The 25,726-nt window shown below is 45.3% G+C and overlaps 1 long non-coding RNA gene across 1 annotated transcript; it reads left to right on the forward strand.

Moving 5' to 3' along the window:
• Positions 1–1,955: 1,955 nt before the first annotated feature.
• On the forward strand, positions 1,956–11,149 carry LOC126534345 (uncharacterized). The gene is made up of 4 exons (XR_007600322.3): positions 1,956–2,074; positions 4,352–5,535; positions 6,588–6,668; positions 9,001–11,149. It is a non-coding gene; the product is annotated as an uncharacterized lncRNA (long non-coding RNA).
• Positions 11,150–25,726: the final 14,577 nt, after the last annotated feature.

Here is a 25,726-nt window from a genome sequence, read left to right on the forward strand (position 1 = left end):
CAACAAAACGCCAAAATGCTTACGGCAACGCAGAATATTTGTCTGTTATGTGTGTGCAAGAGTCACGACGCAAGGTTCTTTTCTTCTTATTAGAGGTTGGATTGCGCAACGTTTTTACAAGACACACAGGAGAGACACACACCACAGAGCGCTCTGTGGTGTGTGTCTCTTCTGTGTGTCTCGTAAAAATGTTGCGCAATCCAACCTCTAATATGCTATACCAACACGCCCAGTCGTCAACCTTGGCAAGTTCTTTTCTTCCTTCTTGTTTGTTTGGCAAAAAGAGCCGAGCGACATACAGGAACTGTTAAATTCTGCTGGCGCAGCGTGCCCCGCGTAGAATTTCACGCAAACGTAATAAGCATAATGTGCAGTCAAGCAGGGCATCTTTGGAGGCTGTCTAGCGTGGCCTATAGGTAAAGATTAGGCAAGCTTTGGCTCCAAGCACGAAGCTCAGCCTCTGCGAGTGCCATGCAGTTATGGACATCACAGCATATATATAGCATATACGTGTCTCTCTTATAAGAGGCCCACCAGCCCTCTAGTCCTTATGCGTCTCGTGAGTGGCCATCAAAACCTTAAAAAAAATCCCTCAGGTGTCACGTACGCGGATGGTGTGTAACCTGCTACTGAATTCTGCTCAATAGCCTTTTGAGCTCTACGGAAGCCATTAGCCTCCCCGAATAATGCATTTCATTTTCATCATCCCTCAAGCCCTTGTCATTTCGTTCAACGCGCATGCATGTTTAATGCCCTCTTGACGACGAGTTCGTTGTGTAGATTCCGTAGAAGGGGCTCGTTGAAATAAGTATTCAATTATTGAAAAAAAAGAAAAGTACACGACGTTTTCGGAGGCGAGCACCTAATCTTTAAGTAGAAAATTAGAAAAAACTTGCCTCGCTGAAAACGCGTGATAAGATAGCACGATAAGCTTTACATGCCATACTTTATTACTCGGCAGTGCTATAGATAACATTTTGCGGAAAAAAATGCGTGCACTGCCTGTTTCGCAAAACAGATGAGAGTAATAAACAACGTACTACATGCAGACGCCTAATAGCGCTATTAGAGTGCTTCACAGCAGTGAACAGCAGGAGTCAATGACTATGCGGAAAGCAGCGCATCAGCAAAGCTAAACGAAACAACTTATTCTGCATAAAGCAGTTATCGGGAGGTGCGCGTAATCATTTCACAGCAAACCACTAGTGAAGTAACATCCGTGAAAGCAGCAACAGTGTCCGTGCTCGGTATGTTTGAATTCGCTTCTGTTTCTGAGTATTTCCTTCAACCGCCACTTGAGGGCTAGGGAAATTTTAACTAGTAACCCAGCTGTAATAGCGTAATTGATGCATCAGGATACAGAAGACATTTATTTCTTTTTTGGCATCGAACGTCCTTTAATACGATCCAAGGAGGTCGCTTGCTGAAACCACGGTGTAACGAGAAACATGGTCTAGCATTATCGATAATATCTTTGACACCATAACTCATCCACGCCGCTTAATCGTTGCGTACACTCTAAAAACTAGGAAGGGTATCGCAGGAGTGAAACTGCCGGTTCACTCTTCAAAGCGTCGTTTTACTCTCGCAAAATGCCGAGGAGAGTGAAATGCATTGTTCACTCTGTCACCAAGGAGAGAGTGAAATGCGCTTTTCACTCTCCCCTTCAGAGAGAGGGAGTGAAAAGACTCTTGCGACAATAGAAAAGAGAGGCTCTTGCGGCAATAGAAAACAAAACGTAGCGTAATCTTCTGCTTCAACTGTAGGTGGCTGGCCCCGAACATGGCAATGTATCATTCATGCACGCTGAGCAAAGAACACATCGTTTTGCTTCTAAGAGAACAGGCCGCCGCAGTTCAAAGGAACGCGTAGCGAGCGCTCTACTTTTTCACTCGGAGTGGCTCCACCGCGCCCGCGCGCGCTCAAGATCGCGGAACAACACAGCCCTGGAGAAAAGTGATCCGTCCAGCGAGCAAAGGCCAGCCGAGGGAGATCGTGTGTCGGCCATCTCGCGTCGCCACGAAAACACGACAGTCGTTCGTCATGCCTTGGATATAACAACAAATCCTCCACGGTAAGTGAATTCTAACTGAGGTGCACATTCTCCGTATATGTCATGCTATCGCCAGGAAGTCGTCGCTGCGCTTAGCCGACGCGATTGACAAAGGGCTAGGCGTACGCGCTGTCTCTTGATGTCAATCGAAAAAGCCAGTCGTCGCGATAACTGCATGTGATTTTATCACTTTGCCGTTGTCCGTAAGAGCTTGAAAAATCGCAAACGCTGCCAGAACTATGGTATGTTCAATAAGACGCCAGGCGAGAGGACGCTTAATATGGTTAGTTCACCAGCCCGTGATTCCGAGCCTATGCGGAGCGTGATTAGCGTGCGTTTTGTGTGTTTGAATTTATTCAGTTTGGCAGTCTACTGTGTACGGAACGCTGTTGAACTAAGGAATCACATAACAGAAGGCGTCATTTTGCTGGCAGCATGCTTTTTTTTTTATAAATAAACCGCGCGCTTGACGGTGTCTCGCGCAGAGGGAATCTGCGACCACTGAAGTTACGTGCAGCACCAGTGCTAGTTAGAAACTTTGCCGCAGGCATTCAGCTGCATGCTGCAAGAGGTCAGTTGGGCGCGTTATCTTGAACTTACTGAAAACGCATGAGGAATCCATGTTTTATGCTGAAAAAAGTATAAACTCCATACAAGCGATCTTGCGCGCGGCAGCTACAAGCGACGCGACGGAGATGGCTGTCGCGTTCGCTCGTCGCCTACAAGTCGTACTCCGTGCGAGCGACGATTTTGAGCGACGCCTCCCCGGTGTCGCCGGCATGAGGGCTGCAATCACGCGTGACGCGTGCTTTAGTAATTTACGTGGATGTATTTGACTATAAAAAGTAGCATAAAATATTTCCGGAGGTCTTGCAGTACGTTCTTATCCTTGCACGTATAAAAATTGAATCATTTGCTCGTTCCGCGCGACAATCGGTAGTATTTGAGCGATGTATGCACATCCAGTTCCGGCTTCGCGCTATTGGCTAGTCGCTCATAGCACTTCTGGGCGACGAGCGACGATTTCTAGATTTCCAGAACCGAGTCATCTGTTCAAGCGACGGCCCGTTTTGTAGCTCGAAGCCGTCGCTCGTCGCCGTCGCGCACTAAATCGCTCTCACAGTGTTTATCCCTAAGACTGAACTGTTTTTGCTCATGTTGAAATGGTGTGATTATTGGTCTGGTTTTGTCTCCTGTTGCGGTTTTCGTGCACGGTGCGAAACTGAAAGGATGCTTATGGTCTACGAACTCGGTGAATTGTCGAGCAGCTAGTTACGCATCGGCATCGAATATAACGGCTGCTGTGTGGAATTACAATTGCAGGGGCGCTTTGCATACGCTTATTGTTTTGGACATGCCTGTGCATTTGCTAATATGAGTTGGCGTGTCAGAGTTATGTCATATGAACAGCTAAATCAGCCTTCCTCTGGGGGTTACAAGCGTAATGTGTGCATTTTGCTATAGCATGGCAGATCAAGATGTGTTTATCGCTTGAATATTTTTAGTAGAGAAATAAAATATCAAAATAAAATGTTGCTTTAATTCCGTGTTACCAGTCTGTCGTACACAGAACAATAGGTTGGTGTAATAAACTAATAACTGCGGTTTAACTGCAACTCTTACATGCCTACAAGAATCTAAAATGCTAGATTTGAAACTGCAGCAGTAGTCGGGTCTGTCAAAAATGAACTCCACTGCGCACTTCATGCATGAAAATAAGTTCATGCCTTTTAGTAAGCTTAGATGCAGGCCGCAGTGAACTTGTTAGTATTGAAATGTGGGTAAGCTTGCCATAACAAGCCTTGTTGCCCTTTTTTATAGGCACATCCATATATCCATTGAGCTGAAGGACAATATTTTCATCCCTACTGAGCATCATGTTTGCAGGTATTATCCTCAAATTATGGCTTCAGCAGTGGCACAACCAGGGATGGTGCGGGGGGGGGGGGGGGGGGGGCACACTGGGCACGTGCTTAGGATGTGTCACAAGTGGTGTTTGCGATACACCAGACTCGTGACAGACCTATGACGTCTGAAAATGACCAATATTCTATTCATTACCAGGAGTATTCTAACATTCATGAAAAACAAGGATTAACTGTGGTTTATTTGTTTTTTTGCTTAAATCTAAAAATTGAAGTTAGTTTAGCAGTTGACTGTTGCAGTCATTTGGATGTTTTGCATGCATTTCACTAGGAAGACTGAGAGCTAAGACTTTTTTATTGCCATGGCCTTGACTGTCTTGATGTTGTTTTGCACCATGCCCTTGCGTTGACTTTTGCATACGATATTTTTCAGGCACCCGCTTTATATAACGCAAGAAGGCAGCTGCAAGGACACGAGGATGTGAAAGAGCCAGTGCAGCGGGACTTCACGTAGTGCAGAGGAGCCAATGCCAAAAAATCAAAATACATCGGCATGTTATTTGGACAAGAAAACTAGTATGTGGGTATATTGGGTGTACCATTTGACCAAATGTCAACAAAATCAAGATACGGTATGTTACACGAAGATGAAAATTCTCACGTGCTCCAGGCAGTCATCTTAATATGGTATATTTATGTAATGTCTCTGATTGGAAAGTCAAATCAAGTATGCTCTCTGGAGACAAACACATTGCAGCAAGTGTCATTGAAAAGTTAAAAATGTGTTTTAAGAAAGCTGATTAGTTCTGAGAAGTGACTGCTTTTTGTCTTGCCTCTCAACAGATATATCCATGTGATAAAAAAATAGTGGTACAATGAAATTGCATATTTGCTTAGCGACATGATACATACTTGCAATGAGCACGGTGCCTGTGTTTACTATAAGAAGCAACAGCCCATGCTTGGTTAGGTTAGGCCAACTACAACATGCAGGCATGGGTGATTGGCGCTTTTTTTATTTCTGTGTCGTGAGGTTTATTGACGTGCGTATAGGTGCAGTGGCACGCAGTATGGCTAGTACAAAAAGGGGGGGGGGGGGGGGGGGCAGATATATGTAGCTCACTGTACACGACACAGGGCAAAGGAAATCCGTGTTCAGTAACTATGTTAAATGCCATGTACGTAAATTTTACAACGCTACTCGTTCGAAGCGCGCACAGGTGCATATTGAAGAAAAGTTTCCAGGGTAGATAATTTAGTTCGTAATTTACACTAATTTTGCTCTAACCACGAGACATAATAATTTGAATATACTGCACGGAAAAACCTAGAGCGAATTAAATTGTGTGTCAGCTTCGTGTGTATACATATAGTCTTTCCTATGCATTAGGTTTTTTGCGTAATGCATTAGCAGTTGACAGCCTATCTTATGATGTGTACTCTGTTTACATTACAGTTGTTTATTAGTTTACTCGTTTGTTTTGCGACTGATGAAATGCCAGCATATATATATTTTCCACATTTGACATAACCCTGTATGTTTTGCAGGGACAACCCAGGACGTGCATTTCTCAGCACCCAGTCAACTGCCAAAAGTGACTCAAACACAGGCCACCAGTAAGTGGACAACAGTTGCAATTTCACATTATGCAGTTGGCGGCTGCCTTGTACGGAGGCTTTTTTTTTAATGAGATGGTGATGTCGTTTTAATGTACATTTTGACCACAAAGGTGCGATCATGTCTCACAGAGGCATATATGGTTGCTATTCTCTGCGAGGGACGTGTTCTCGTGTTCGTGAAGCATTTGTGTTTGGCAGTATTGTCGCCCAATGAGTTGGATATAAACACTAACTCGCCACTGCCGGCAAGTAGTTGCGAGAAACGCATTATGACGCTGTAAAGTTATTTCATTAATTCGAAGGAAAGTTTCGCAGCAGGAAAAAAGGTTGCTATTCCAGGTAAACATGTCTTTTTCTCACAGGTTATTTAGCCAAACTGTGGATGCATGAAATTCGTGACTTATGAATAGATTTTAATTTATTCTTTAGTAATGCTTCTAAACGAGACTAGAAATAGCATGTGACTACCTCTGCAATCAGCAGACCATACATTTACAGTCATAAGTGGCAGTTCCATGCAGTCTGGCACTTTATATAACCTTTCCTTTCAGACACATTGGAACTGGTGGCTGCGTTTTCAGAAGGAGAAGTGCACTTGACACTGTATATGAATGTGTGAATTCGGTTTTCTTTGTATGTGTCGGCTCACTGACAAACAGTGCAAAAATCTGTTGTACCATGAGCCTGACGACGCCTTCTGGTGCTAGAAATGCAGCACTTCGTATTTTATAGTACTGCATGACATTTAAATCAAAGCTACCACATAAAATGATCAAGAAAACTAACCGCTGTTATAGCTGTTTTCCTCAAAGAACGCTTGTCCTTTATGGGCTGTGTTAATCTGAGCTCTCCACCGATGTTTCAGTAGTATTATCCCTTAGTGAGTGAGAGATTGGGGGCAATTAATCGTGTTAGTGTAAGTGGTGTCCTAATTATGTGCATTTGTTCCAACAAAGTTGTCTAGATTACTTTATTGTGTAGTGTAAAGCTTATGAAACCATCAGCAACTACTGAGTTGCTAACGCGCATATGGATTTGTCACTATACAGGTGGAACTCGGCTGTACCACTGCAGTGCTGCAGAAATTGCCTTCACCAGCGGCTTTGCAACAGCTGTTTCGCAGCATGTCGGTATGTGTTAATTTATAATTATGTTGGGATGGGCTAGTATTATGGACCACTGCTACTCTGTATTGTGACAGATCCATATGATAAGGGATGTAATGGGCACAGCGAAAACCTTTGAATTTTTTACTATGGTACATAAACAGGCTCTCCTTTTCGTCACTGGAGCAGGAGAGAAGGGCATGCAGGCACTCCTGAATGTACATATATTTCAAAACATGAGAGAGACATACACACACACACACACACATACACACACACACACACACACAATTAAATTAAAGGCAGGGACGTTCCATCTTTCATCTTGAATTGAATTGTGCAGCGCAAAAATACAACACAGACCACAGAGAAGCACACATGTTAACAGGTTTGATACACACGTTAGTTCAACAGATTTGATACTTCAAGTGTGCTATTTTACACAAGGGGGAAGGGAAAGGGGAGAAAATCTGAAAAAAAAAGTGGAGTGGAAAAAAAGGAATCGTGCCAAAAAGCATGAGAAGCATCGCGCAGCCAGGATCACCAGCAGGACATCTAAAAAGCACTCTGATAAAATTACATACAGGACAACCTTACGTATAGTTTCAATCAACTCAGATCACATGCAGCCATTACTGCAATCAAGTTGTTTCCTTATGTCATATGAGGGAATGATGTGGGCCCAAAAAACTGTTTAGAGCTGAAGGATTATGTTCCATTCTAGCCTCATTGCCTGCTTTTTTTATCATATTGTTATCAGCTGCTTATGTTAGGGACAAAAAGTAAGAGTATGAACTGTTTCCCGATTCGCCATTCCACACAACATGTATTTGTGACTATATGTACATGCAGATGATCCATAGTTGAAAAATATTCAGTACAGTAGAATCTCATTACAAGATGCACTTGGTTGTAAGAGACATCTGAAAATGGTTTGGTTGGTTTTCCGATGTTTGCCACGTTAACAATACTGTATACAAGAGACACCTTTGTTACTAAGGGTGACTTTTTAAGTATTCACTACTTCGAAGGGACACAACCCAGACACATTCACTTTGTGCACCTTGTGTGCTCCGAAGGGCGTAAAGATCACGCAATCCTTACACAAGTCAATCGCGCATGTCTCTTTTAGCATGAACCAGAAAAGGAGGGTAACGAGGACAGTGCAGGGCAGAAAGTGTCGGCAGTTGAAGCTGACGAGCGTCTAAGAGCACCTCAAAGGTACAGCGAGCAACAAGGCTTGCAAAGTGAAGTGTTTAAATTCCAGAAGTTGGGAAGGAAGCTAACACCATCTACAGTCACTAAAAAGCTGTGAATGTCTTCTATAAAGGGCCCCTAAACCACCGAGGTTGAAATTTAGTTGCGGTGTTGCAGTTCTACACAATAAGGCAATGAACAGGTAGCCACGAGAATTTTTCGAAACGGTGCAGTAATAGTGGAGCTACGTGTGTTTGATTATCGAAAAGTAGTCCCCACTCATTTTACTCTTTCATCTGGTACACGCCATATGGTCAGTATCGTCTTTTCCTTGCCTAGTACACCTCCAAATGTTACGGGACAGGCCAACACCAACGAGCTCTGTTGCTGCCGCGCTGGCCCGTCGTCCTGCGAGGGGTGGCGCTAATACAACGGAACTGTATGGTGACTCGTGTTGAAGAGCCTCATAGGGAGACCCTTCTGTTGGCGTTTCTGTTCTTTGCCCCCACTGGCTGCCCACAATGGCATCGCGCGCAACGCGACGAGGAAGGAGTGTGTGTATTTGCTTGCAGGCCTTGCCGGGCAGTCGTACACTTTCGTTCGACCAATCGACAGCACTGGAAACTGGTGACATCATCAGAGACAGCCTGGTGACGTCAGGACAAACTGGGGGGTGCAGGATAGGTCCAGAGAGGCGCACGGGGTCATTTTCTTCATATTGTGGTGCTCCGGCAGTGCTACGCACTCTGGCATTTGGCTTCGTCGATTGTGACGGCATTCTGATTTTGATACGCGTGTTTACTTGAAATGTTCAAAAAATGTCGAGAAGTGGTTTAGGGGCCCTTTAAGCCACCCTGAGCATTTATTCCTTCAGATATATCAAAACATACTTTAGTGATGATGCATAATAAAGTGATCTAGTCGGTCTCCTCAGTGTCTAAACATTTTTGGTTTCGAGAGACATGTTTCCCGTGCCTCTTGAATATCTTCTGATGAGGCTTTACTGTAATATACACAAACAATTGTGTAACTCCTCCTGCAAGTATTATTCATTAAGCCCGGTCACTTATGTGCAAAGCTTGTGGTTAAGTCTTGATGTCCGTACTTTTTAGAGCTATATTTATTAATTCATGCTGTTCTTATTGGTTCTTCGATGCAGGAGACAATGCCTACGAAATTATTGGCCCTGATCATGAGAGCCCTCAAGGGGCAAACAACATCTCTGTTGCAGAAGTGAGCCCGATACCACTTGGAAGTTACCATGACAGATGACACGGCAGCAATAGATACAGAGACTGCCATGTCTACTGCAGCTGCAACAGTGTACGAGGCAAGCAGCAGCGCGTCAGCATCAGCAGCAGTGTCAGAAGGAACCACACCAGGCCTGGTAGAGCAACATGTGTGCTATCACTGACTTTTTTTGTAGTGGATACAACTCATTTGCTCAACATACAAAAGCTTTTCACCACGACAGTGAGCCAGTGTTATTGTGCAGCAAGTGCAAGACTAAGTTAGGTGTTATAACACAGTACAAGCATCCCTTTAATATATGCAAAAGCAAACATATTACAGTTGTTGCCTCCCCAGCCAGCCCACATAGTGATAACAATGTTGAACACATGGTGGGACACACCTCTCCCCCATTACAAGATAGTAGAGACTGTCAGTGTTGTTGCTAGATTGACTGGTCTTTGTAGGCAACTAGAAGGACAACACAGGTGTCATAAGATCGTTGTTGATGTTGTTGTTGAAGAGGTAAAAAAGAAGTTTGATGCAGCTGAAGTGCCAACTGATATTGAGCAAATCAGAAGCAACCACCTGAGAAAGCAACACTATCGAAATTTGGGTATCTATGTGCCGCCAACTCTGGTAAGAATGGCATAGGACAGAAGTGTGATGAAAATCACACAGACACTGCTGTTGCATCACTGGCCACAGTGAGCAGCGACTTGTAGGGCAAGAGAGTCAACTGAAACTAACATTATGATATAGTGTCATGCTCCCATGTGACCACTTTTCAAGTTATTTTGCAAGATACAGCTCAACCTCCAGAAACGAGACTGCAACTTGTCTGTAAAAAAGCTTTCACAAAAAATTATTCATAACACTATTAACATAGCAGTATCTTTTTTTTTGTGTCGGTTCGAGGCTCCCGGCTGTCCATTAATGCAAAAATTGAGGAAAAAAAGAACATGTGTCGTACTGACACCTTTTTAACAAGTACGAGGGGGACAGAACTTTTCTAGTCATGCATCTTCATCATACTATCAAGTTTTTAAATGCCTTTTATAATTATTATTACCAGTTATATCTGAGTGCATTTTTTGCATGTAGCAGATGTAAAATCAGGTCAGTTGGATCAGATGCCTTATCTGCAAGCGAGCCCTATATTCAAGAAATTTGAATTAAAATAGTTATGTTAGAGACGCAGTCTTTCAGCACTTTATTGCCTGTGGTTTAAGCATTGCTCAATACTTTTGTGGGTGGCGATTTCAACCGGCACGGCACTGCGCTTTGCCACAGTCACATTTGTCTTCAAAGCGGTGCTTACCATTTGTGTTGATCTGTTTGTGTATGCATAGAGCAAGTTTTTAATTTATATTTTTCTGCATTCTTGTGCTTGCACCAAGCTTGCATAAGGCAGTTACAAAATGTGGGTCACTATAACAAACTGTTCTGTTGAGCTTACACTTGCAAATAATCGTGTTCAGATGGCCGCACTTCTATGCGGGTGCACCGCTAGCTTTGTGTATGTTCTCATGTTTGTATAAAGCTTATATAAGCTAGTTAGAAAATGTATGTCACTAAGCATTGTGATATTCTTTAAAGAACTGCTTGGTTGGTTTTACACTTGTGAATTAGTATTGAGGCGGTGGTATTCCCATGTATGCCCACTGCTAGCTTTCTGTGTCCTCACGTGTTTGTATTAAGTTTCTACAAGGGAGTTACAGCATGTACGTCACTAAGTGCTGTGATATTTTTTAAAGAACTGCTTTGTTGGTTTTACGCCTGTGAGTAACAGTGCTCGGGTGGCACTAGTCATGTGTAGGTACACAGGGACCATTTGTATACATTATGCTCATGTAAAGCAGTTACAAAGTGTATGTCACTAATTACTGTGATATTTGTTGAATTGCTGTGATGGTTTTACACATGTGAATAATAGTGGTCAGGACACAGTACTTGCGGTGTATAGTTGAATTTATACACTGCCAAGACATGGGCTGTATACGTACCAAAGAAATTTATGTCATTATATTGTTGTGATTATTACTGTTTGGATTTTATTAAACTGTAATAAAATTGTTTCTTGTATCTATTGAGGTATGGCAATTTGTCATGCAACCAAACTGAGGACCTGAACTTGTGCATACAAATAAACAGCTAATTTAAGAGTATACTGCTCATATTCTGCTAAACCAGTTTAACAAATCTTGTACTACAATGCTGGAAAAATGACAGAGCTGACTCGGATGTACAGAAAAAGTTCTGCACTGGCTGAAGGACTGCCCCACACTGGAGTTCGTAATGTTGCGTTTATTGGAGTAGAACAGAAAGTGCACTTCTATTAAAAATGCGACAGTCGGTGCAGAAACATAAAGCAGACGAGCGGATGTGGCACATTTTTTTCAGGGCCCTCCATGCCTACTACTGCATTTCTAGTCTTCCTGTGCTCTGCGTATAAGCCCCTGTTCAGCCAAGGTTTTTACTCCATGACAGTTGTTCTACTGGGTTCGTAGCAATATTGAAGAAAAAAATTCGATGGTTTTCAAGGACTTTCGAGGCCCTGACACAGTAACTTTAAGGACCTCGTGCAATGTGTGTAGTAGTTTGGACAGGCAATAACTTGTTCAAGAACACCGTTAACTTTAATGCAAACAAAAGAAAACAAAACAAATCGCATTTCAGTGATTTCAAACATTTGAAAGACTGCTAATTTGCCTTTCACCGCCCACCACTATACACACACAAGGAAGCATTTCAAGAAAGCGCTAAAGTTTTTCTGCAATAGCACAATTAACTACTTGGACCTGCAACATTTGCAGTTTTTGAATACTGTTTGGTTTGACAGTGTATGTGATGTCATCTGTTGCCTCAGCTTTTTTCACCATCAAATAAGCAATAGTCATTTCTAATTTCTTTTTATTGTGTCTGTCGCTCTCAATTTACTCTTCACGGCTTCTCTTCGAATGCCTCAACTGTTGAGCTTCCTGCTTCTGCTCCTCCAAGCACATTTGTCGCCGGTTCCATGTGCATAAAACTGGTATCTGCAGCTCCTTTGTAATTTCAACTTTAAGGATGTCGCTTTCCTTCTGTTACCTCTAGAGACAATTTTCTGTGACATGCGAAAGAGTGTCACAGAAGGGAAAAAAAGCGCTTGGCAATGTCTGCTAAGTCTAGCCAAGTGTAAAAGTTTAAGGACTTTCCAGTACTTCTAAACATTCAAGGGTTTTCAATGCCTTGAAAATGGCATTTTAGAAATAAAGGATTTTCAAGGATCGCTACAAACCCTGGATTCTAGCACCTAAATAATTTTACAAGCTTATTTTGGCATGGAGTTAGGAAATTCATGCTTTCTAGCTAACGCTGCACTATCTCTGTACAGTGAAGCCACGAGAGCGCAACTATTTTGGAGTAAAGAAAAATACTGAAAGCTTTTAATACCACTCTTCTTTTTTTCTATGGAGCTACGTATTGCCTAGTTAAGTTTACGAATGTGCCTGGTTTTGGCGGGCGTTTCTTCGACATTTTCTGGAAGAAGCAGATGTCTAGCCCCCGTATTCAGAAATGTATCTTAATACAAAGCTCATGCTTGACTTGATATAAACGACGCCTGGTGCGAACGTCCCCCAAGACGCTCACTGCCTTTCTTTTGGTGCGTTCACGACTTGCGTCGCTTAGATCAAGTCAAGCATGGGCTTCAAGTTATGATGCATTTCTGCATATGGGGGTAAGCGTGCACAATTCCGGGCAACGCGCTGTGCCATTGACACTGAGAGAAAACGGGGAAAACAGAGTTAACCACTTATGCTCCTAAACTTTCGCGTACCTGTGGTGTGCGTGTATCGTGGAAGAAGAAACAGCGCAAACACAAGGACGAAAAAAAGCATCAACCACACCAGCGCTTCGTGGTGTGGCATGTTTTTGCGTCGTCCTTGTGTTGCGCTGTTTCTTCTAAAATGCTCAACCAACTAGCCGGCAAGTCCATCCTGTGCATATATAAATTGAACACACGCATGAGTGTAGATGCTCTTCGAAGCTTTTAGAACGAGCACTGCCACAGGATACGAGCAGTGCACGCGTAACAAGTGGACACATTAGTCATTTAAACATGCGTGCCAATGCATTTGACGCGGCTATCGGCATAAGCAGTCTACAAATGCTGGAATGCACGCGCTTCAAAACGCTAACGATCCGCTGCTAATGCTGGACAACAGCTCACAGCGGACTGAACCAAACTCTAAACTAATGCACTTGAAAAGAACGCCTACACGGCAGCGTGAGGCACGTCGAAATGCCTGGTACTGGCGTCGCAGTTGCTCACCAGTATACGCGCGAATTAAATTCACATACGTGGATGGTTGGCGCAATACTTTGTATCCGCGTATTTTGGAGAACATGGACTGGAGAAGCACTCGATCATGAGCTGAACGGCACATTTGTTATTTTCCTGCGGTGACGACAAGCCGTGAATAGTTCTCACGTTGTCGTCTACGTTGTCTTCCTTCGTTAGTCGTAGCAAGGAATGGAAATGATGCAAACGCACACGTATTCCAGTACACAACAGCACAGCACACTGCAGAGAAACCCCACCCACCACAGCCGATTCATCAAATACGTTTGGTATATATATAACCTCTAAAAGAACACGACTGGGCGTGGCGACGCTGTGGTGTAATGGTTATGATGTGTGTTTTGAATTGTACAAATGCGAGTGTACGCGGGTTCGAATTCACGTGATGTATAGAGCATTGTGATTCTTGATAAGTATGTGATTTCCTTGACAATTGTATTCTAATTAGAGGAGATATTTGCGGAGATATTTGCAGATTAATTAATTCGCTTTTTTTTCTCCTCAGTGGCGTTCGTGACGCATACGCATAGGCCACTTCAGAGCAGTCACGCCTCACGGTAGGCAGCAAATAGCCAGGAAAAAATGACTTTAAAATCCTGCATAACTTCGCTCACGCCTATTCTGAAGACCGCTTAGAATCGGGCCAGTGTCTCTGAGGAGCCGCCTAGGGAACAGTATATCAGCGGCCCTAATTTGATCTGATTTCCTGCCTGCATGCGTGACCAGGACTTGGCTAAGAGGGTATTGGGAAGAGTACTAGCACTCTGTTCTGAAGGAGTACAAGCACTCTGTTTGGGGGAGTAGAAGTACTCGGTCTGGCGGTGTACTATTAACCCTGCGGGGAGAGTATCAGCACTCTGCGGAAGAGTACTAGCACTCCCTGTGGGAAGAGTATTATCACTCTGCGGAAGAGTACTAGCAATCCCTTGCGGTGGAGTAACAAAACTCTGTCAGGAGGAGTTGGCCTACTCTCTCTCAAAGAGGGTCGATCTACTCTCGAAAAGAGAGTGAAATATGGGACAAGCAGCTACTCCCTCAAAGAGAGTGCCCGGCACTCCCTTAGTTTTTAGAGTGTAGAGTAAAAGGACAAATGCCCGATCGTGAATGTGTGCCGTGCGCAGATGCCATCTTTGTCGCACCAAGCGTGACCCAAGCATAGGTAAACTCGAGAGTTAGCCATGCGCAGGGTGTTCATAGATAGAGGCGGAGCTCGACAGTACATTTGTCCATCAGAGCGAGGAATGGTCGCGTTTGAGAGAGCTCCCTATGCCATATTAGGTATAATTTATCGGACTCAAAAGTGGTGTTGGCCCAAATCTGTGTTAGTGGCTACGATCGTGCAATACGCTAGAAAGGTTTCAGGCTTATACTCAGCAAGTAATAGAGATAATCACGGAATCTGGAATGTTTCTAGTGAGACGACCGGTCACGTTTTTTTTTTTTTTTGATGGTATGAACAAAGCACTCACACGGTACGTTTATTTCTTTCCCAAGGTGTGTTTCTTTCGTGTACATGCGTGGCAGGCCTACAACAAGAAGGCTAATGTGCCGCTCTTATCTTGCCGCGAACGGTCTGCCGGCGCCTAGACGTAGGAGTAAATCGCTCATACGCGTTTGAAAGCCGAGAACTGCCACTTCGCTCTCCCAACCGAGACATCGACACATCCCTACCACGGCCAATTAGCGCGTGCTTTCCCGCGTCATGAATCATAGAGAGTATAGTTATGGTCCGGCGACCGAACTTAACGCGTTTGCCCATTATTCGTCGTGGCGTTCTTTTTGATGGATTCCTCTTTTCAGATGATGAGACGCTCCAAGCGTCTGAGAGCAGTGAGTACCAGATCGCATCACGCTCCGTTATTAAAATGTTATCGTGCGGAAATCTTGCTGAACACTACCAATATATTATATCATCGTGTTCGTAAAGTCACAAGGTTTCCGAGGATACCGAATTCTTGGACCTACGACGACTTCACGAAGAACTATCGTCACCAGAAGATTCGACGCACATGTGGGAGTACTAGCGCTACGTCGACATTGGCCGGCGACGCGGCGCGGGAAGACTCTCACCCGTGCCGGATGTGGTGCTTGTGTGTGCTCGCAGGACTAGAATCAACATTTTACGGCCTCTACGGACCTTTCCTAACGCCAAGAAAGTCGAAGGTGAGCCGTTCCCCCCTCTTTTCAGACTTTTGAGTGGGAAAAGACTCACGTTTTGACGGAAAAGCCCAAGCCTAAGATTAGGTTTACTGCTGCGGACGGCCGCGGTCGATCCTTTTCCTTTGGTCACCGAGCATGCCGGACAGGGCTTAGCAATTCTCAAGGCCATATGGACGTAGATGAGCCAATTCCGGGCCCCTCTCGGGCGTCAGACCTTCAACCAAATGAAGCGGGGGACATCCTGCAACATGTAACATCAGATAATGAGGCGCGGAGAAATAGTGACGCGTCTCTCGAGAACGCCGAGGATATGTCAGCGTCTCAAACATGGACGGAGGACGGGTGGCACACCGTTCTATCACGTCGCAAGAAAAAGAACTGTAAGAAAAGCGAAAAGGAACCCGAAGAGGGAACCGGAAGGAATATCAAGAAATCCGAGGGTGACTCGACAAAACATAGAGAGAGCCCGGCTAACAGCGACTTCCGACGTAGGAAACGCCGTGGACCTCCGCCTCTCCCGAAGGATGACATCAAGGTCATTTTGAGGCCACACAAGGGCCTCATGGTTAAAGATCTGCTTGGATCGGAGCTCGCTATGGCAGTGATAGAGGCCTGCCAGAATACTTTTGGAGGCAGCAGTTTTTTGCTGCGGATTCATCCGGGATCCAATATTGTCATATTATCTACACCACACGAACAAGTGGCGGGACGGCTGCGCGAAATCAGACAACTAAGAATCAGGGGGCAGCTTCACTCCTTCAATGCATATGTGGCAGACCCAGAAGATGTTCTGCGAGGCATTGTTCACGGCTTACCACCCGGAACACCTCAGGCGGAACTAATGGAGAACCTGCGGATCCGCACTCAAGGTGTGAAGATTGAAAGAGCCCGCATGCTGGGCTCGTCCAAATCGGCGATAGTGACTTTCACCGGAAAGGTGCTTCCAAGGTGTGTGTACTTTATGGGAGCGGAAGCGATCTGCTACCCATACAAACCGACAATACAGGTTTGCAAAATATGCCGTTCAACGGGTCATCGCACCGATGTGTGCCCAACACCAGATATCCTCATGTGTTCCAAATGTGGGGCGACAGAACCTAATCAGGGGCACGAGTGCTCACCAAAGTGTGCCATCTGTGGCGACGAACACGCGACGGGCGACAGTTCATGCCGAAAGAAGCTAAAGAACATCGCCCCCCGAAGGTCTAGAATCGAGCAGCCTCGACGGAAATCGGAGTGGGTTAATTCGAAAAAGGACTTCCCCAAACTCGAGCAACAAAGGCACCCTCGATGGTTCAGCTCGGAAAGGGAGGAATCAATGAGTCGAAGGAAATCCCGATCAAGATCACGATCAGGATCAAGACCAACATCGAGGGCACGCCAAACCAAAGCCAACAAACCCGAGGACACCCCTTGGAAAACAAACCTCAAGAATACTTCGACCAACAAAAACGACAGGAAGACATCCCCCCAGACCGGAACCGGAGCAGAAGAAGCAGCTGCAAACCGACCAAACAATCAGGTGAGCTTGGCGGGGGTCGTGTCTCCCAGTGCTCCGATAACAGACAATCAGCAATACAGAAAAATCATTGATGAAAACAAAAAACTAACGCAAGAAATTAAACAGCTTAAGATCCAAATGGAGGCAGAGCGCCAAGAATTCCAATTGGCAATCTCCTCATTGCAAAAGAAGTTCGAAAACACAGTTAAAACACTGCAGGCCTCTGGCTCGGCGGTCAACCCTAACGGGCACGAGTCACAAATACATCCCACCCAAGAAAACGAAATGGAAGTAGGCGGGGGAAGAGGTGATGAGCTTCTTGGCATCCCCACGCACACGAACAACATTATAAAGCAAATCCAGAACCAAGTCCAAGAAAATAGGAGTAGCATTGCGAATCTCCACGACCTTTTAACAAATTTCATGTCAGACATAAAATCACTCATCGGCGAGGAATTAAGAATCCAGAAACAATACGTAAACGAGACGGCGGGGAGCTTGCAGAGAGCAATTAATAAGCGTCCTCTTGCTACCCCAATCACCCACAAACCATCAAAGGCGGGTCGGGATGACGCGGAGGCTCTCGTACATCATGGCTCAAACTAAATCGAAAAGTGCGGAACAATTAGAGATTTGGCAATGGAATTGCCGCACTTTTCACAAGCGCGCAGCCGCACTCCAAAATTATATAAACGGTGCACCAATCCGACCAGATGTAATATGCCTGCAGGAAATTGGCCCCAAAGTGGTCAAGCTGCAAGGATATTACACCCTACAAAATTCAAATTGTCCCCGCGTTGCCACCTTGGTGAGCAGGACTATCGCGGCCAAAGCAGGGCAGATAGAAAATCTTCAGATCAATCATCAGATAATAAGCTTATTCCCTCTAAAAAGAGGCAAGGCAAGAACTGTAATACTAAATTTGTACAGTCCCCCCAAAAACAGGAATGAAGATTTTAGCAAACTCCTCGCGGAGGCTCTTAAAATCTCGGGTACCAAGGACCGCCTCGTGGTGCTGGGAGATTTCAACGCTCCCAACACCGCATGGGGCTACCCAAAAGACACACCCAAGGGAACGCGTCTCGAACACGCTGCATCCAGGCTGGGGCTGAGCCTGATCACACTCCCCACCATGCCCACTAGGATCGGCAACAGCGTCAGTAGAGACACGTTCCCGGACCTCACTTTCACACGCAACATCAGGGACGCTACCTGGACCAACCTAGATGAAAATCTAGGAAGTGATCACATCCTCATCAGCATTTCCCTATCAACTCCCAAACTACGCCGGGTGGCGGGGGAAACGACTCTGACAAACTGGACAAAATTCCGACTACACAAACCTCCACCCAATGCTGAACCGGACTCCATGGGGGAATGGTCCCATTTCATTAAAGCAGCACACGGGAGGGCATCTAAAAAGATTACACGGACGGTGGATATACCGGCGGTAGACAGCCACCTCCTAAGCTTGTGGGAAAGCAGGCGTAAGCTGCTAAAAAGGTGGCGAACACAACGCTTGAACAGAAACCTTCTGCGCAGGATCGCAGCTCTGGCAGAGGAAGCAAATAAATATGCCAGTAAATTGGCAACTGAGGGCTGGATCCAGTTTTGCAGTTCGCTACAAGACACACTGAGCACTGCAAAAACCTGGGCCATCCTGAGGAATATCCTAGACCCTGAAAAGTCCAAATCCGCGACGAGCAGAACATTGCAAAGGATCGCGGAGGTATTTCCAGGCACGAATGAGGCATTAATAGACGCTCTCAAGGAAAGATATGTCGGAGGGAGCGCGATACAATCAACGGGCCAAATTAACTATACGGGCATCGAAAATGCAAAGCTAGACGCCCCAATATCCACGGAAGAGGTTTTTGCGGCAGCCCAGGCGGCCAAAAGGAATACAGCCCCTGGCGCCGATCAGATTACCAACGCTATGATTAGAAACCTTAACGATAAAGTCATAGAAGCTATCACTAGGCAATTTAATGAAAACTATTGGCTTAAGGGGGAGATCCCCGAAGAGTGGAAAACTGCAACAATTATTACAATACCAAAACCCGGAAAGAAGCCATCCCTGCAGGCGCTCAGACCCATTTCACTGACGTCTTGCATGGGAAAGCTCTTCGAACGGGTCATACACACTAGGCTTCAAAATTTCATTGAAGACAGGGGTTTGTTCCCGGCCACCATGTTGGGCTTCCGCAACGGCCTCTCGACACAAGACGCGTTTCTCTTGTTACAGGAAGAGGTACTTAAAGGCGTACCCAAGGGTGGGGAGCACCTATTGTTAGCTCTTGACCTGAAGGGCGCCTTTGACAATATATCACATGAATCTATACTTTCCGAGCTTAATATAATTGGCTGCGGAGAAAATGTTTTCAATTACATTAGAGCATTCCTCACGGGGAGGAAGGCTACGATAGGAATATCGCTTGTGAAATCCGATCCATTTCAAATGCCCAACAAAGGTACGCCTCAAGGAGCGATCATGTCTCCTCTACTTTTTAACATCGCCATGTGTAGACTTGCGCGGACCCTAGACGGTGTCCCGCTACTGGGTTATACTATTTCCGCGGACGACATCACTCTTTGGGCTACGCGCGGGTCTCTAGCAGAGAAGGAGCAGACCCTCCAAGAGGCGGCCACTGCAGTTGAAAACTTTGCCAGGGCCAGCGGTCTCAGCTGTGCTCCCGAAAAATCGGAGTTAATACGCATCCACGGGAAACGATATAAAAGTAATGGGAACATAGAAATTAAAATCGAAAATCAGCAAATCAAAGAGGTCACTGTTGCTAGGATCTTGGGATTCTGGGTTCAGAGCAACGGCTGGGCCAGCCACACCATCAATTTACTAAAGTCGGCAACAAAACAAGTGGCAAGGATGATTCAAAGAATCACCTTCCACAAACAAGGCATGAGGGAAAGCGACACTGTCCGTTTAGTACAGGCGCTCGTTATCAGCAAACTAACATACAGCCTCCCTTTTCACACACTCAACAAGAGTGAGGAGGAGCTGGTTGACACTATTATCAGAGGCGCCTACAAGGTGGCCTTGCGCTTACCGGTAGGCACCCCGACAGACAAGCTCCTTGGCCTTGGGGTATACAACACATACTCCGAGCTCAAGGCGGCAACTTTAATTTCACAAAGAAGCCGACTTAGCCAGACGAGATCGGGCAGAGAGATCCTGGTTCGGGTGGGTATTCCACCACACCCCCAAAACTTGGACGAGGTACTGGTGGATATTCCCGGTCCCGTCCGAAGCAGGATCTCGGTCGCTCCTGTCCCGAGAAATATGCACAAAGACAGAAACAAAAAGCGAAGAGAAGAGAGAGTGAAATGGCTAGGCAAACTAGTCAGAAATAATGAGAACACCGTTTATGTTGACGCCTCTCAGTACAACTGGAAGCGTGCAGTAGTTACTGTCATAGGCAATGACAAGACTAGCCTAATCTCAAGCGCCTCCCTGATCACGTCCTCTATTTCCAAGGCAGAATGCTTCGCCATCGCCTTGGCAATCAAGGACCGGGAACGGACGGGGCCGTCGTACAACACCATCATTTCGGACTCTCAGGAGGCGTGCCGCTTCTTTATGAACGGCCGTCTCCCTTTCAATGTTAGCCACCTCCTGGGAAAGGAACTCAAGAATACATACAGGCTGGTCTGGTGTCCAGGACACGCAGGCCCGGAGGGGAATGAGAGGGCTGACGCTCTAGCTCGAGAGCTCACGAACCGAGCGGAGCAACCATCGCACTCCCATTCACAACCCGCCGCTTCACAGGGAAGCCGTCGCGAGGAGGACAATAACGATCTGGCACGTATGGCACCACGCGATATTCTTGCTCACCAGCGCGGCATGCGGCAAAAATACGGCGCCCCCCACACATCTTTGCAAGGGGAAGACGCAATAGATCTCCGCAGGATTCAAACGGGGGTCTACCCAAATTTGTTAAGATTGAGCAAAATTTTCCCAACGATGTACGGGCGTGCCTGTCCGTGGTGTAGCGACTCACCACCGTCTTTGTACCACATCTCATGGGGATGCCAAAATAGACCACCGAATTTAAATGCCTACTTAGTTAGGTATAATCTAACCAACACACTGGAGCAATGGGAGGCACAACTCGCCAGCTCAGACCCGAAGGTGCAGAAGGCTCTTCTTGGTCACGTTCGGCTAGCGGCAGAAGCCAGTGGAGCCCTGGACTTGGGGCACCACCCATCAAGCTCCTAATCCCCTATCCCCATTTCCCCAGTTCAATAAAGTTATTCTCTCTCTCTCTCTCTTTTCAGATCGTGCCTTCTTCGCTTCCCGGACAGCTGCAATTCGCGCCGTGTTTGCAGTCTTTTTACTCCGACGCATTGCTCTATTCATTCGCGTTATATTATTGCCTGCACTCTGCCGCTCCATCTTCACAAACGGACGCGCATGCGCATTATACCTGTAGTTACGTCATCCACTGCGTGTGGAACTGCAGTCGCCAGTGAGAGTCTTACCAAACAGTTTGGCTCCATAGGTTTCAATAGAAATCCTCAGCAGGATGCATTGAATAACGAACTTGCGACTCTGGGTGTGATGTGCGAAAAAAAAAAGTTCTTTTGGGATATCATATCGTTGATAACAACAAAGTTGTTTGCCCTGCAAGCTTTTCACCCGATTAAACGATATATTCGGCGTTACGTTGCAAGATAAGCGACAGGCGCCTCGAGTAGAGAAATACTGTACAAAGGCAGTGTTTAGGGCACGTGGTTGACAAATTTGGAGTCTCAGAAGCGCTAACGTTTCACGGATCAGAAGCTCCGAAAAGTACGAGAAGTTGGTTGCCTCCTACTGGAGTGACAATTACCATGGGAGTTATGTTTCCTCGTCTGATATTTTGATGAGAGGGAAATATATAATGTTGCCTTAGATTTGTATCGCATGGACACTGGCTTGGGGAAATTAGTAGACTTCAAATAGCAAAACCTTGCTAATAAAAACAAATGATAAATTCATTCGTGAAGTCGTTTGCATCCCACTTTCGCCTTTCTTGTTATCCTGTAGTGAAATTCTGTAAATTAATCTTTATAATGGTATAAGGAAGAGATGCGTATATACAAATTCACAGAGTTGTGGCCTTTCTAAGGCCGTGCGTCCAGCCCAGTGGCTTCGAGAAAAGCTATAGCGGTTCTTGTTACCAGGGCTGCGCTGTTTGCATTAGGCCAAGGACCTAAAAGAAACTCGTCCGTTAGCGTCCATCATCGTCCATCATCATTCATCAGCCCTTTCCCTCCCCGTCCCTCTTCCCTAGTGTAGAGTAGCAGGCCAGAGCAAGTTATAGCTCAGGCCGACCTCTCTCTCTAGCCATTATAATGTTTCTAACACGTATATATGTAATACTACTTTTTCTGACTAGCGATTCCTCTTAAACAACGAACCCTGAACACCTGCATTCGGTCGTAGCCGCTTTAACCTCGCCAGTACAGCTAAGCACGCGTCTTATTGATGACGTCAACAAATTGATGACGTGAAATCATGCTTTAGAGGGAGTGAGTTCGTAAATTTACGTGGGTTCCAACGAAGACCCTCAGGGTTCTGAAGCCACACAATTCTCTCTTCGAACCAAGATTTTTTAACGTATTTTTTTAATATCCCGTATTCTGGCTGCATTGATATATTCATTGTTAATGGCCTGTGTTCCCTGCACATGTGTAGATAATCATATTGTATGATTAACACTTTCTTTACGTCATTATCCTTGTTCTTTTTTCCTATTTGTTTCTATTCCTCCAATTGCTAAGTACATCACAGTTGTATTCGAGTAGTGACTTGTGTGTTATACTTAAGGGCAGCAATACAAATGCTTTGAAGGTGTTCATGGGCACTCTGAAGAATACGACATTGATTATTATTATTATTATTATTATTATTATTATTATTATTATTACATATACTTATTATTATTATTACATATACTGTACATATACTTGCAGATTTGATAATAAATTATTATTATTATTATTATTATTATTATTGTTGTTATTATTATTATTAGGAGGGATTGTCGACATACAAACAGAGGAACAAAGGAAAATACCAGGCTAGCACGAAATCCCGGCACGGGGCAAAATTCCTGCTAGTTCCCCAGGAAACCGATAGTGGGTGTAACGGGGGTGGGATAAAGAGAGCCGCGTCGAGACACACCTCCATTAAGATGAAGGCATTTATCGAGAGAGGTACGCGGCAGGTAAAGAACATGGCAGTTACCCAGGGAGAAATGCCTGTTGTGCAAGCAACGCAGGCCAGTTCAGTTATCAAGTGTGCGAAAGTGTGAGAGCAAACACCCGAACGATTGAACGCATGTCCTTTTTCGCAGCGATCACTCGGACACCAAGGCACAACCGAATCGGTACGAGTGTGCCAGCGCAGTGAGGCAAGTCTCTGCAGCGAACACGAAAAAAAAAATCAGGCGATCCAGCGAGACTCACAGATCGGAGGGCTGCACTTGGAGTGTCATCGAGCTCCCACAGAACTACTGGGCAGCCGGAGCCTTTGTGGGTGTATAACTAGAAGCCTGTCCGCCAGACCATTCACCTCCATAGACGCATACCGTGTGTAGTGAAGATAGGACTGCGAGGCATATACGACTCTTCTACCTAAACCACCCGATTGTGTGCGCTCAAGTTTAGAATCTTGCTAGAATATCACTAATGGATTTAGCTTATTAACACGCTTATGTGAATCACTTGCTTGTTTATTGCAAAGTAAAGTCGATGCGCTCATCGTCTGCAACTACACCGGCCAAACATGTCGATTCCGCCGCACCGAACCGGTCACGCCATGTCTCGGGGCTACAGTGGACACGGTGTGTCTGCCGTAACCAGAAGAGCTGCCGCTGCCGTCGGCTCCGCGCAAAGGATTTCTTTAATGCCGCAGCTGCACGCACTGGGCGCATCGAACACCTTCTGGACGAAACACCAAGTCATTCACTCTGCCTTGTTAATAAACAAATCCCATTAGAAAATTCCAACTCTGTACCGAACTCTAATTATCCAACACAAAAGGTCATATAATTTATGCAGTGCTTTTTATCTTCGAATACATCCCCCGGCAAGTGAGGGAAGCCCCATGACATTTAATTTTACTCACAGTAATATAAACGCAATCCAATGCTGGGATATCAAGCCGATTTCACTTTAGTCTGCTGAGGGCAGCACGGGACTTCGAAACCATCACAACCTTCGCTGCGATTAGCTGCTCTTGTAAGTGCTTTAATGCAACCTGAATGGATGTATGCTCCCCACTCGTTTGTGACGTTAGTTGCGGCTCACGAAACGCCCACCTAATCCCAGCCGAAGTGCAGAATGAACCTGCAGATTTTCACACCTTATAGGGCAGCCCGGCAGCTCGAACTATGTGCAGCTAGTAACAAATTTATAGATAATCTCGGACCCAGAAGTCGGCTTCGCATATTACCAAGTCAGGCACAGATACTCGAAAGTTCTTCACTGAGATGCCCCTTTCCTCGGCCAAACAATCTGTAATGTATCCTTCATTGGTTGATTGGACATCTAGTTTAATAAATTTGGAAGCAAGGACGTCTTTAGCGACTTCAATTCGGTTTGGGGTTCATGGGTTTTGGGTATCTCGCCACGACATTTTGACAACATTCGCCAAAATAGGGCAATTTCAGGCCTTTTGCTGCATCTAAGACAACTAAAAAAGAGTCGCAGTTGCGCCCGAAAGGTGAAGCGTCGATTGCGATTCCAAATTAATGGACAGCTGCACGAAATAAAGATTTATGGGCCGTATGATCTTGTAAACATCAGCTTATTAACTAAATTGGCAAGTATGGTGTCAGGCCCACCCAAGCAAACTTGAACTCATCTCACTCGATGACCGCAGAAACTCGCCATCAAGAACACTGGCGTGACGAAGCGCGGCAGCAGGATCAGCGAGCCAATTGACATCCGTGCTGTCTCTCGCTTCAACGCGAACAAAGCGACGAGAACCGAGTACACGCTACGCTATCAGCAATCGGCTCACTTTGTCCCTCATCGCAGATCGCTTTCAAGATAGCGGCCGCGCGCGTCGTGCCATACACAGCCGCCGCCGGAGTAGAACACACGGTTCATATATAGATATATAACTCGCCAACATTTAGCACTAAACGTAATTTGAATGTGCATGATGCTCAAAAATGAAAAAAGTTTGAGCCATAAAATGAAGAGTATAAACAGAAACACACAGTAATTTTAGACTGATATCGTATGTGCAGCACTGCAAATGCTTTGAAGCTGTTCCTGGGCACTCTAACGAATACCCAATTGACTAATAATAATAATAATAATAATAATAATAATAATAATAATAATAATAATAATAATAATAATAATAATAATAATAATAATAATAATAATAATTATTATTATTATTATTATTGAGAGGGTTTGTAGAAATTCGAACACATGCACACACAGAGGAACAAACAAAAGTAAAATATGAGGCTAGCAGCAAATCACGGCAAACGGCGAAATGTCTGCTAGCTCCGCAGGAACCGAATCTCCGGGGACGCGTCTCGACTCTCCAGGAACGCCAGAGCCGTACCGTGCACTCGGCCTCAACAGACCATGGAAGACCACCGAACCACCACACGCACCTACGTCAGG

The sequence above is a fragment of the Dermacentor andersoni genome, chromosome 7 (genome assembly GCF_023375885.2).
Source record: "Dermacentor andersoni chromosome 7, qqDerAnde1_hic_scaffold, whole genome shotgun sequence".
NCBI classification, from domain to species: domain Eukaryota; kingdom Metazoa; phylum Arthropoda; class Arachnida; order Ixodida; family Ixodidae; genus Dermacentor; species Dermacentor andersoni.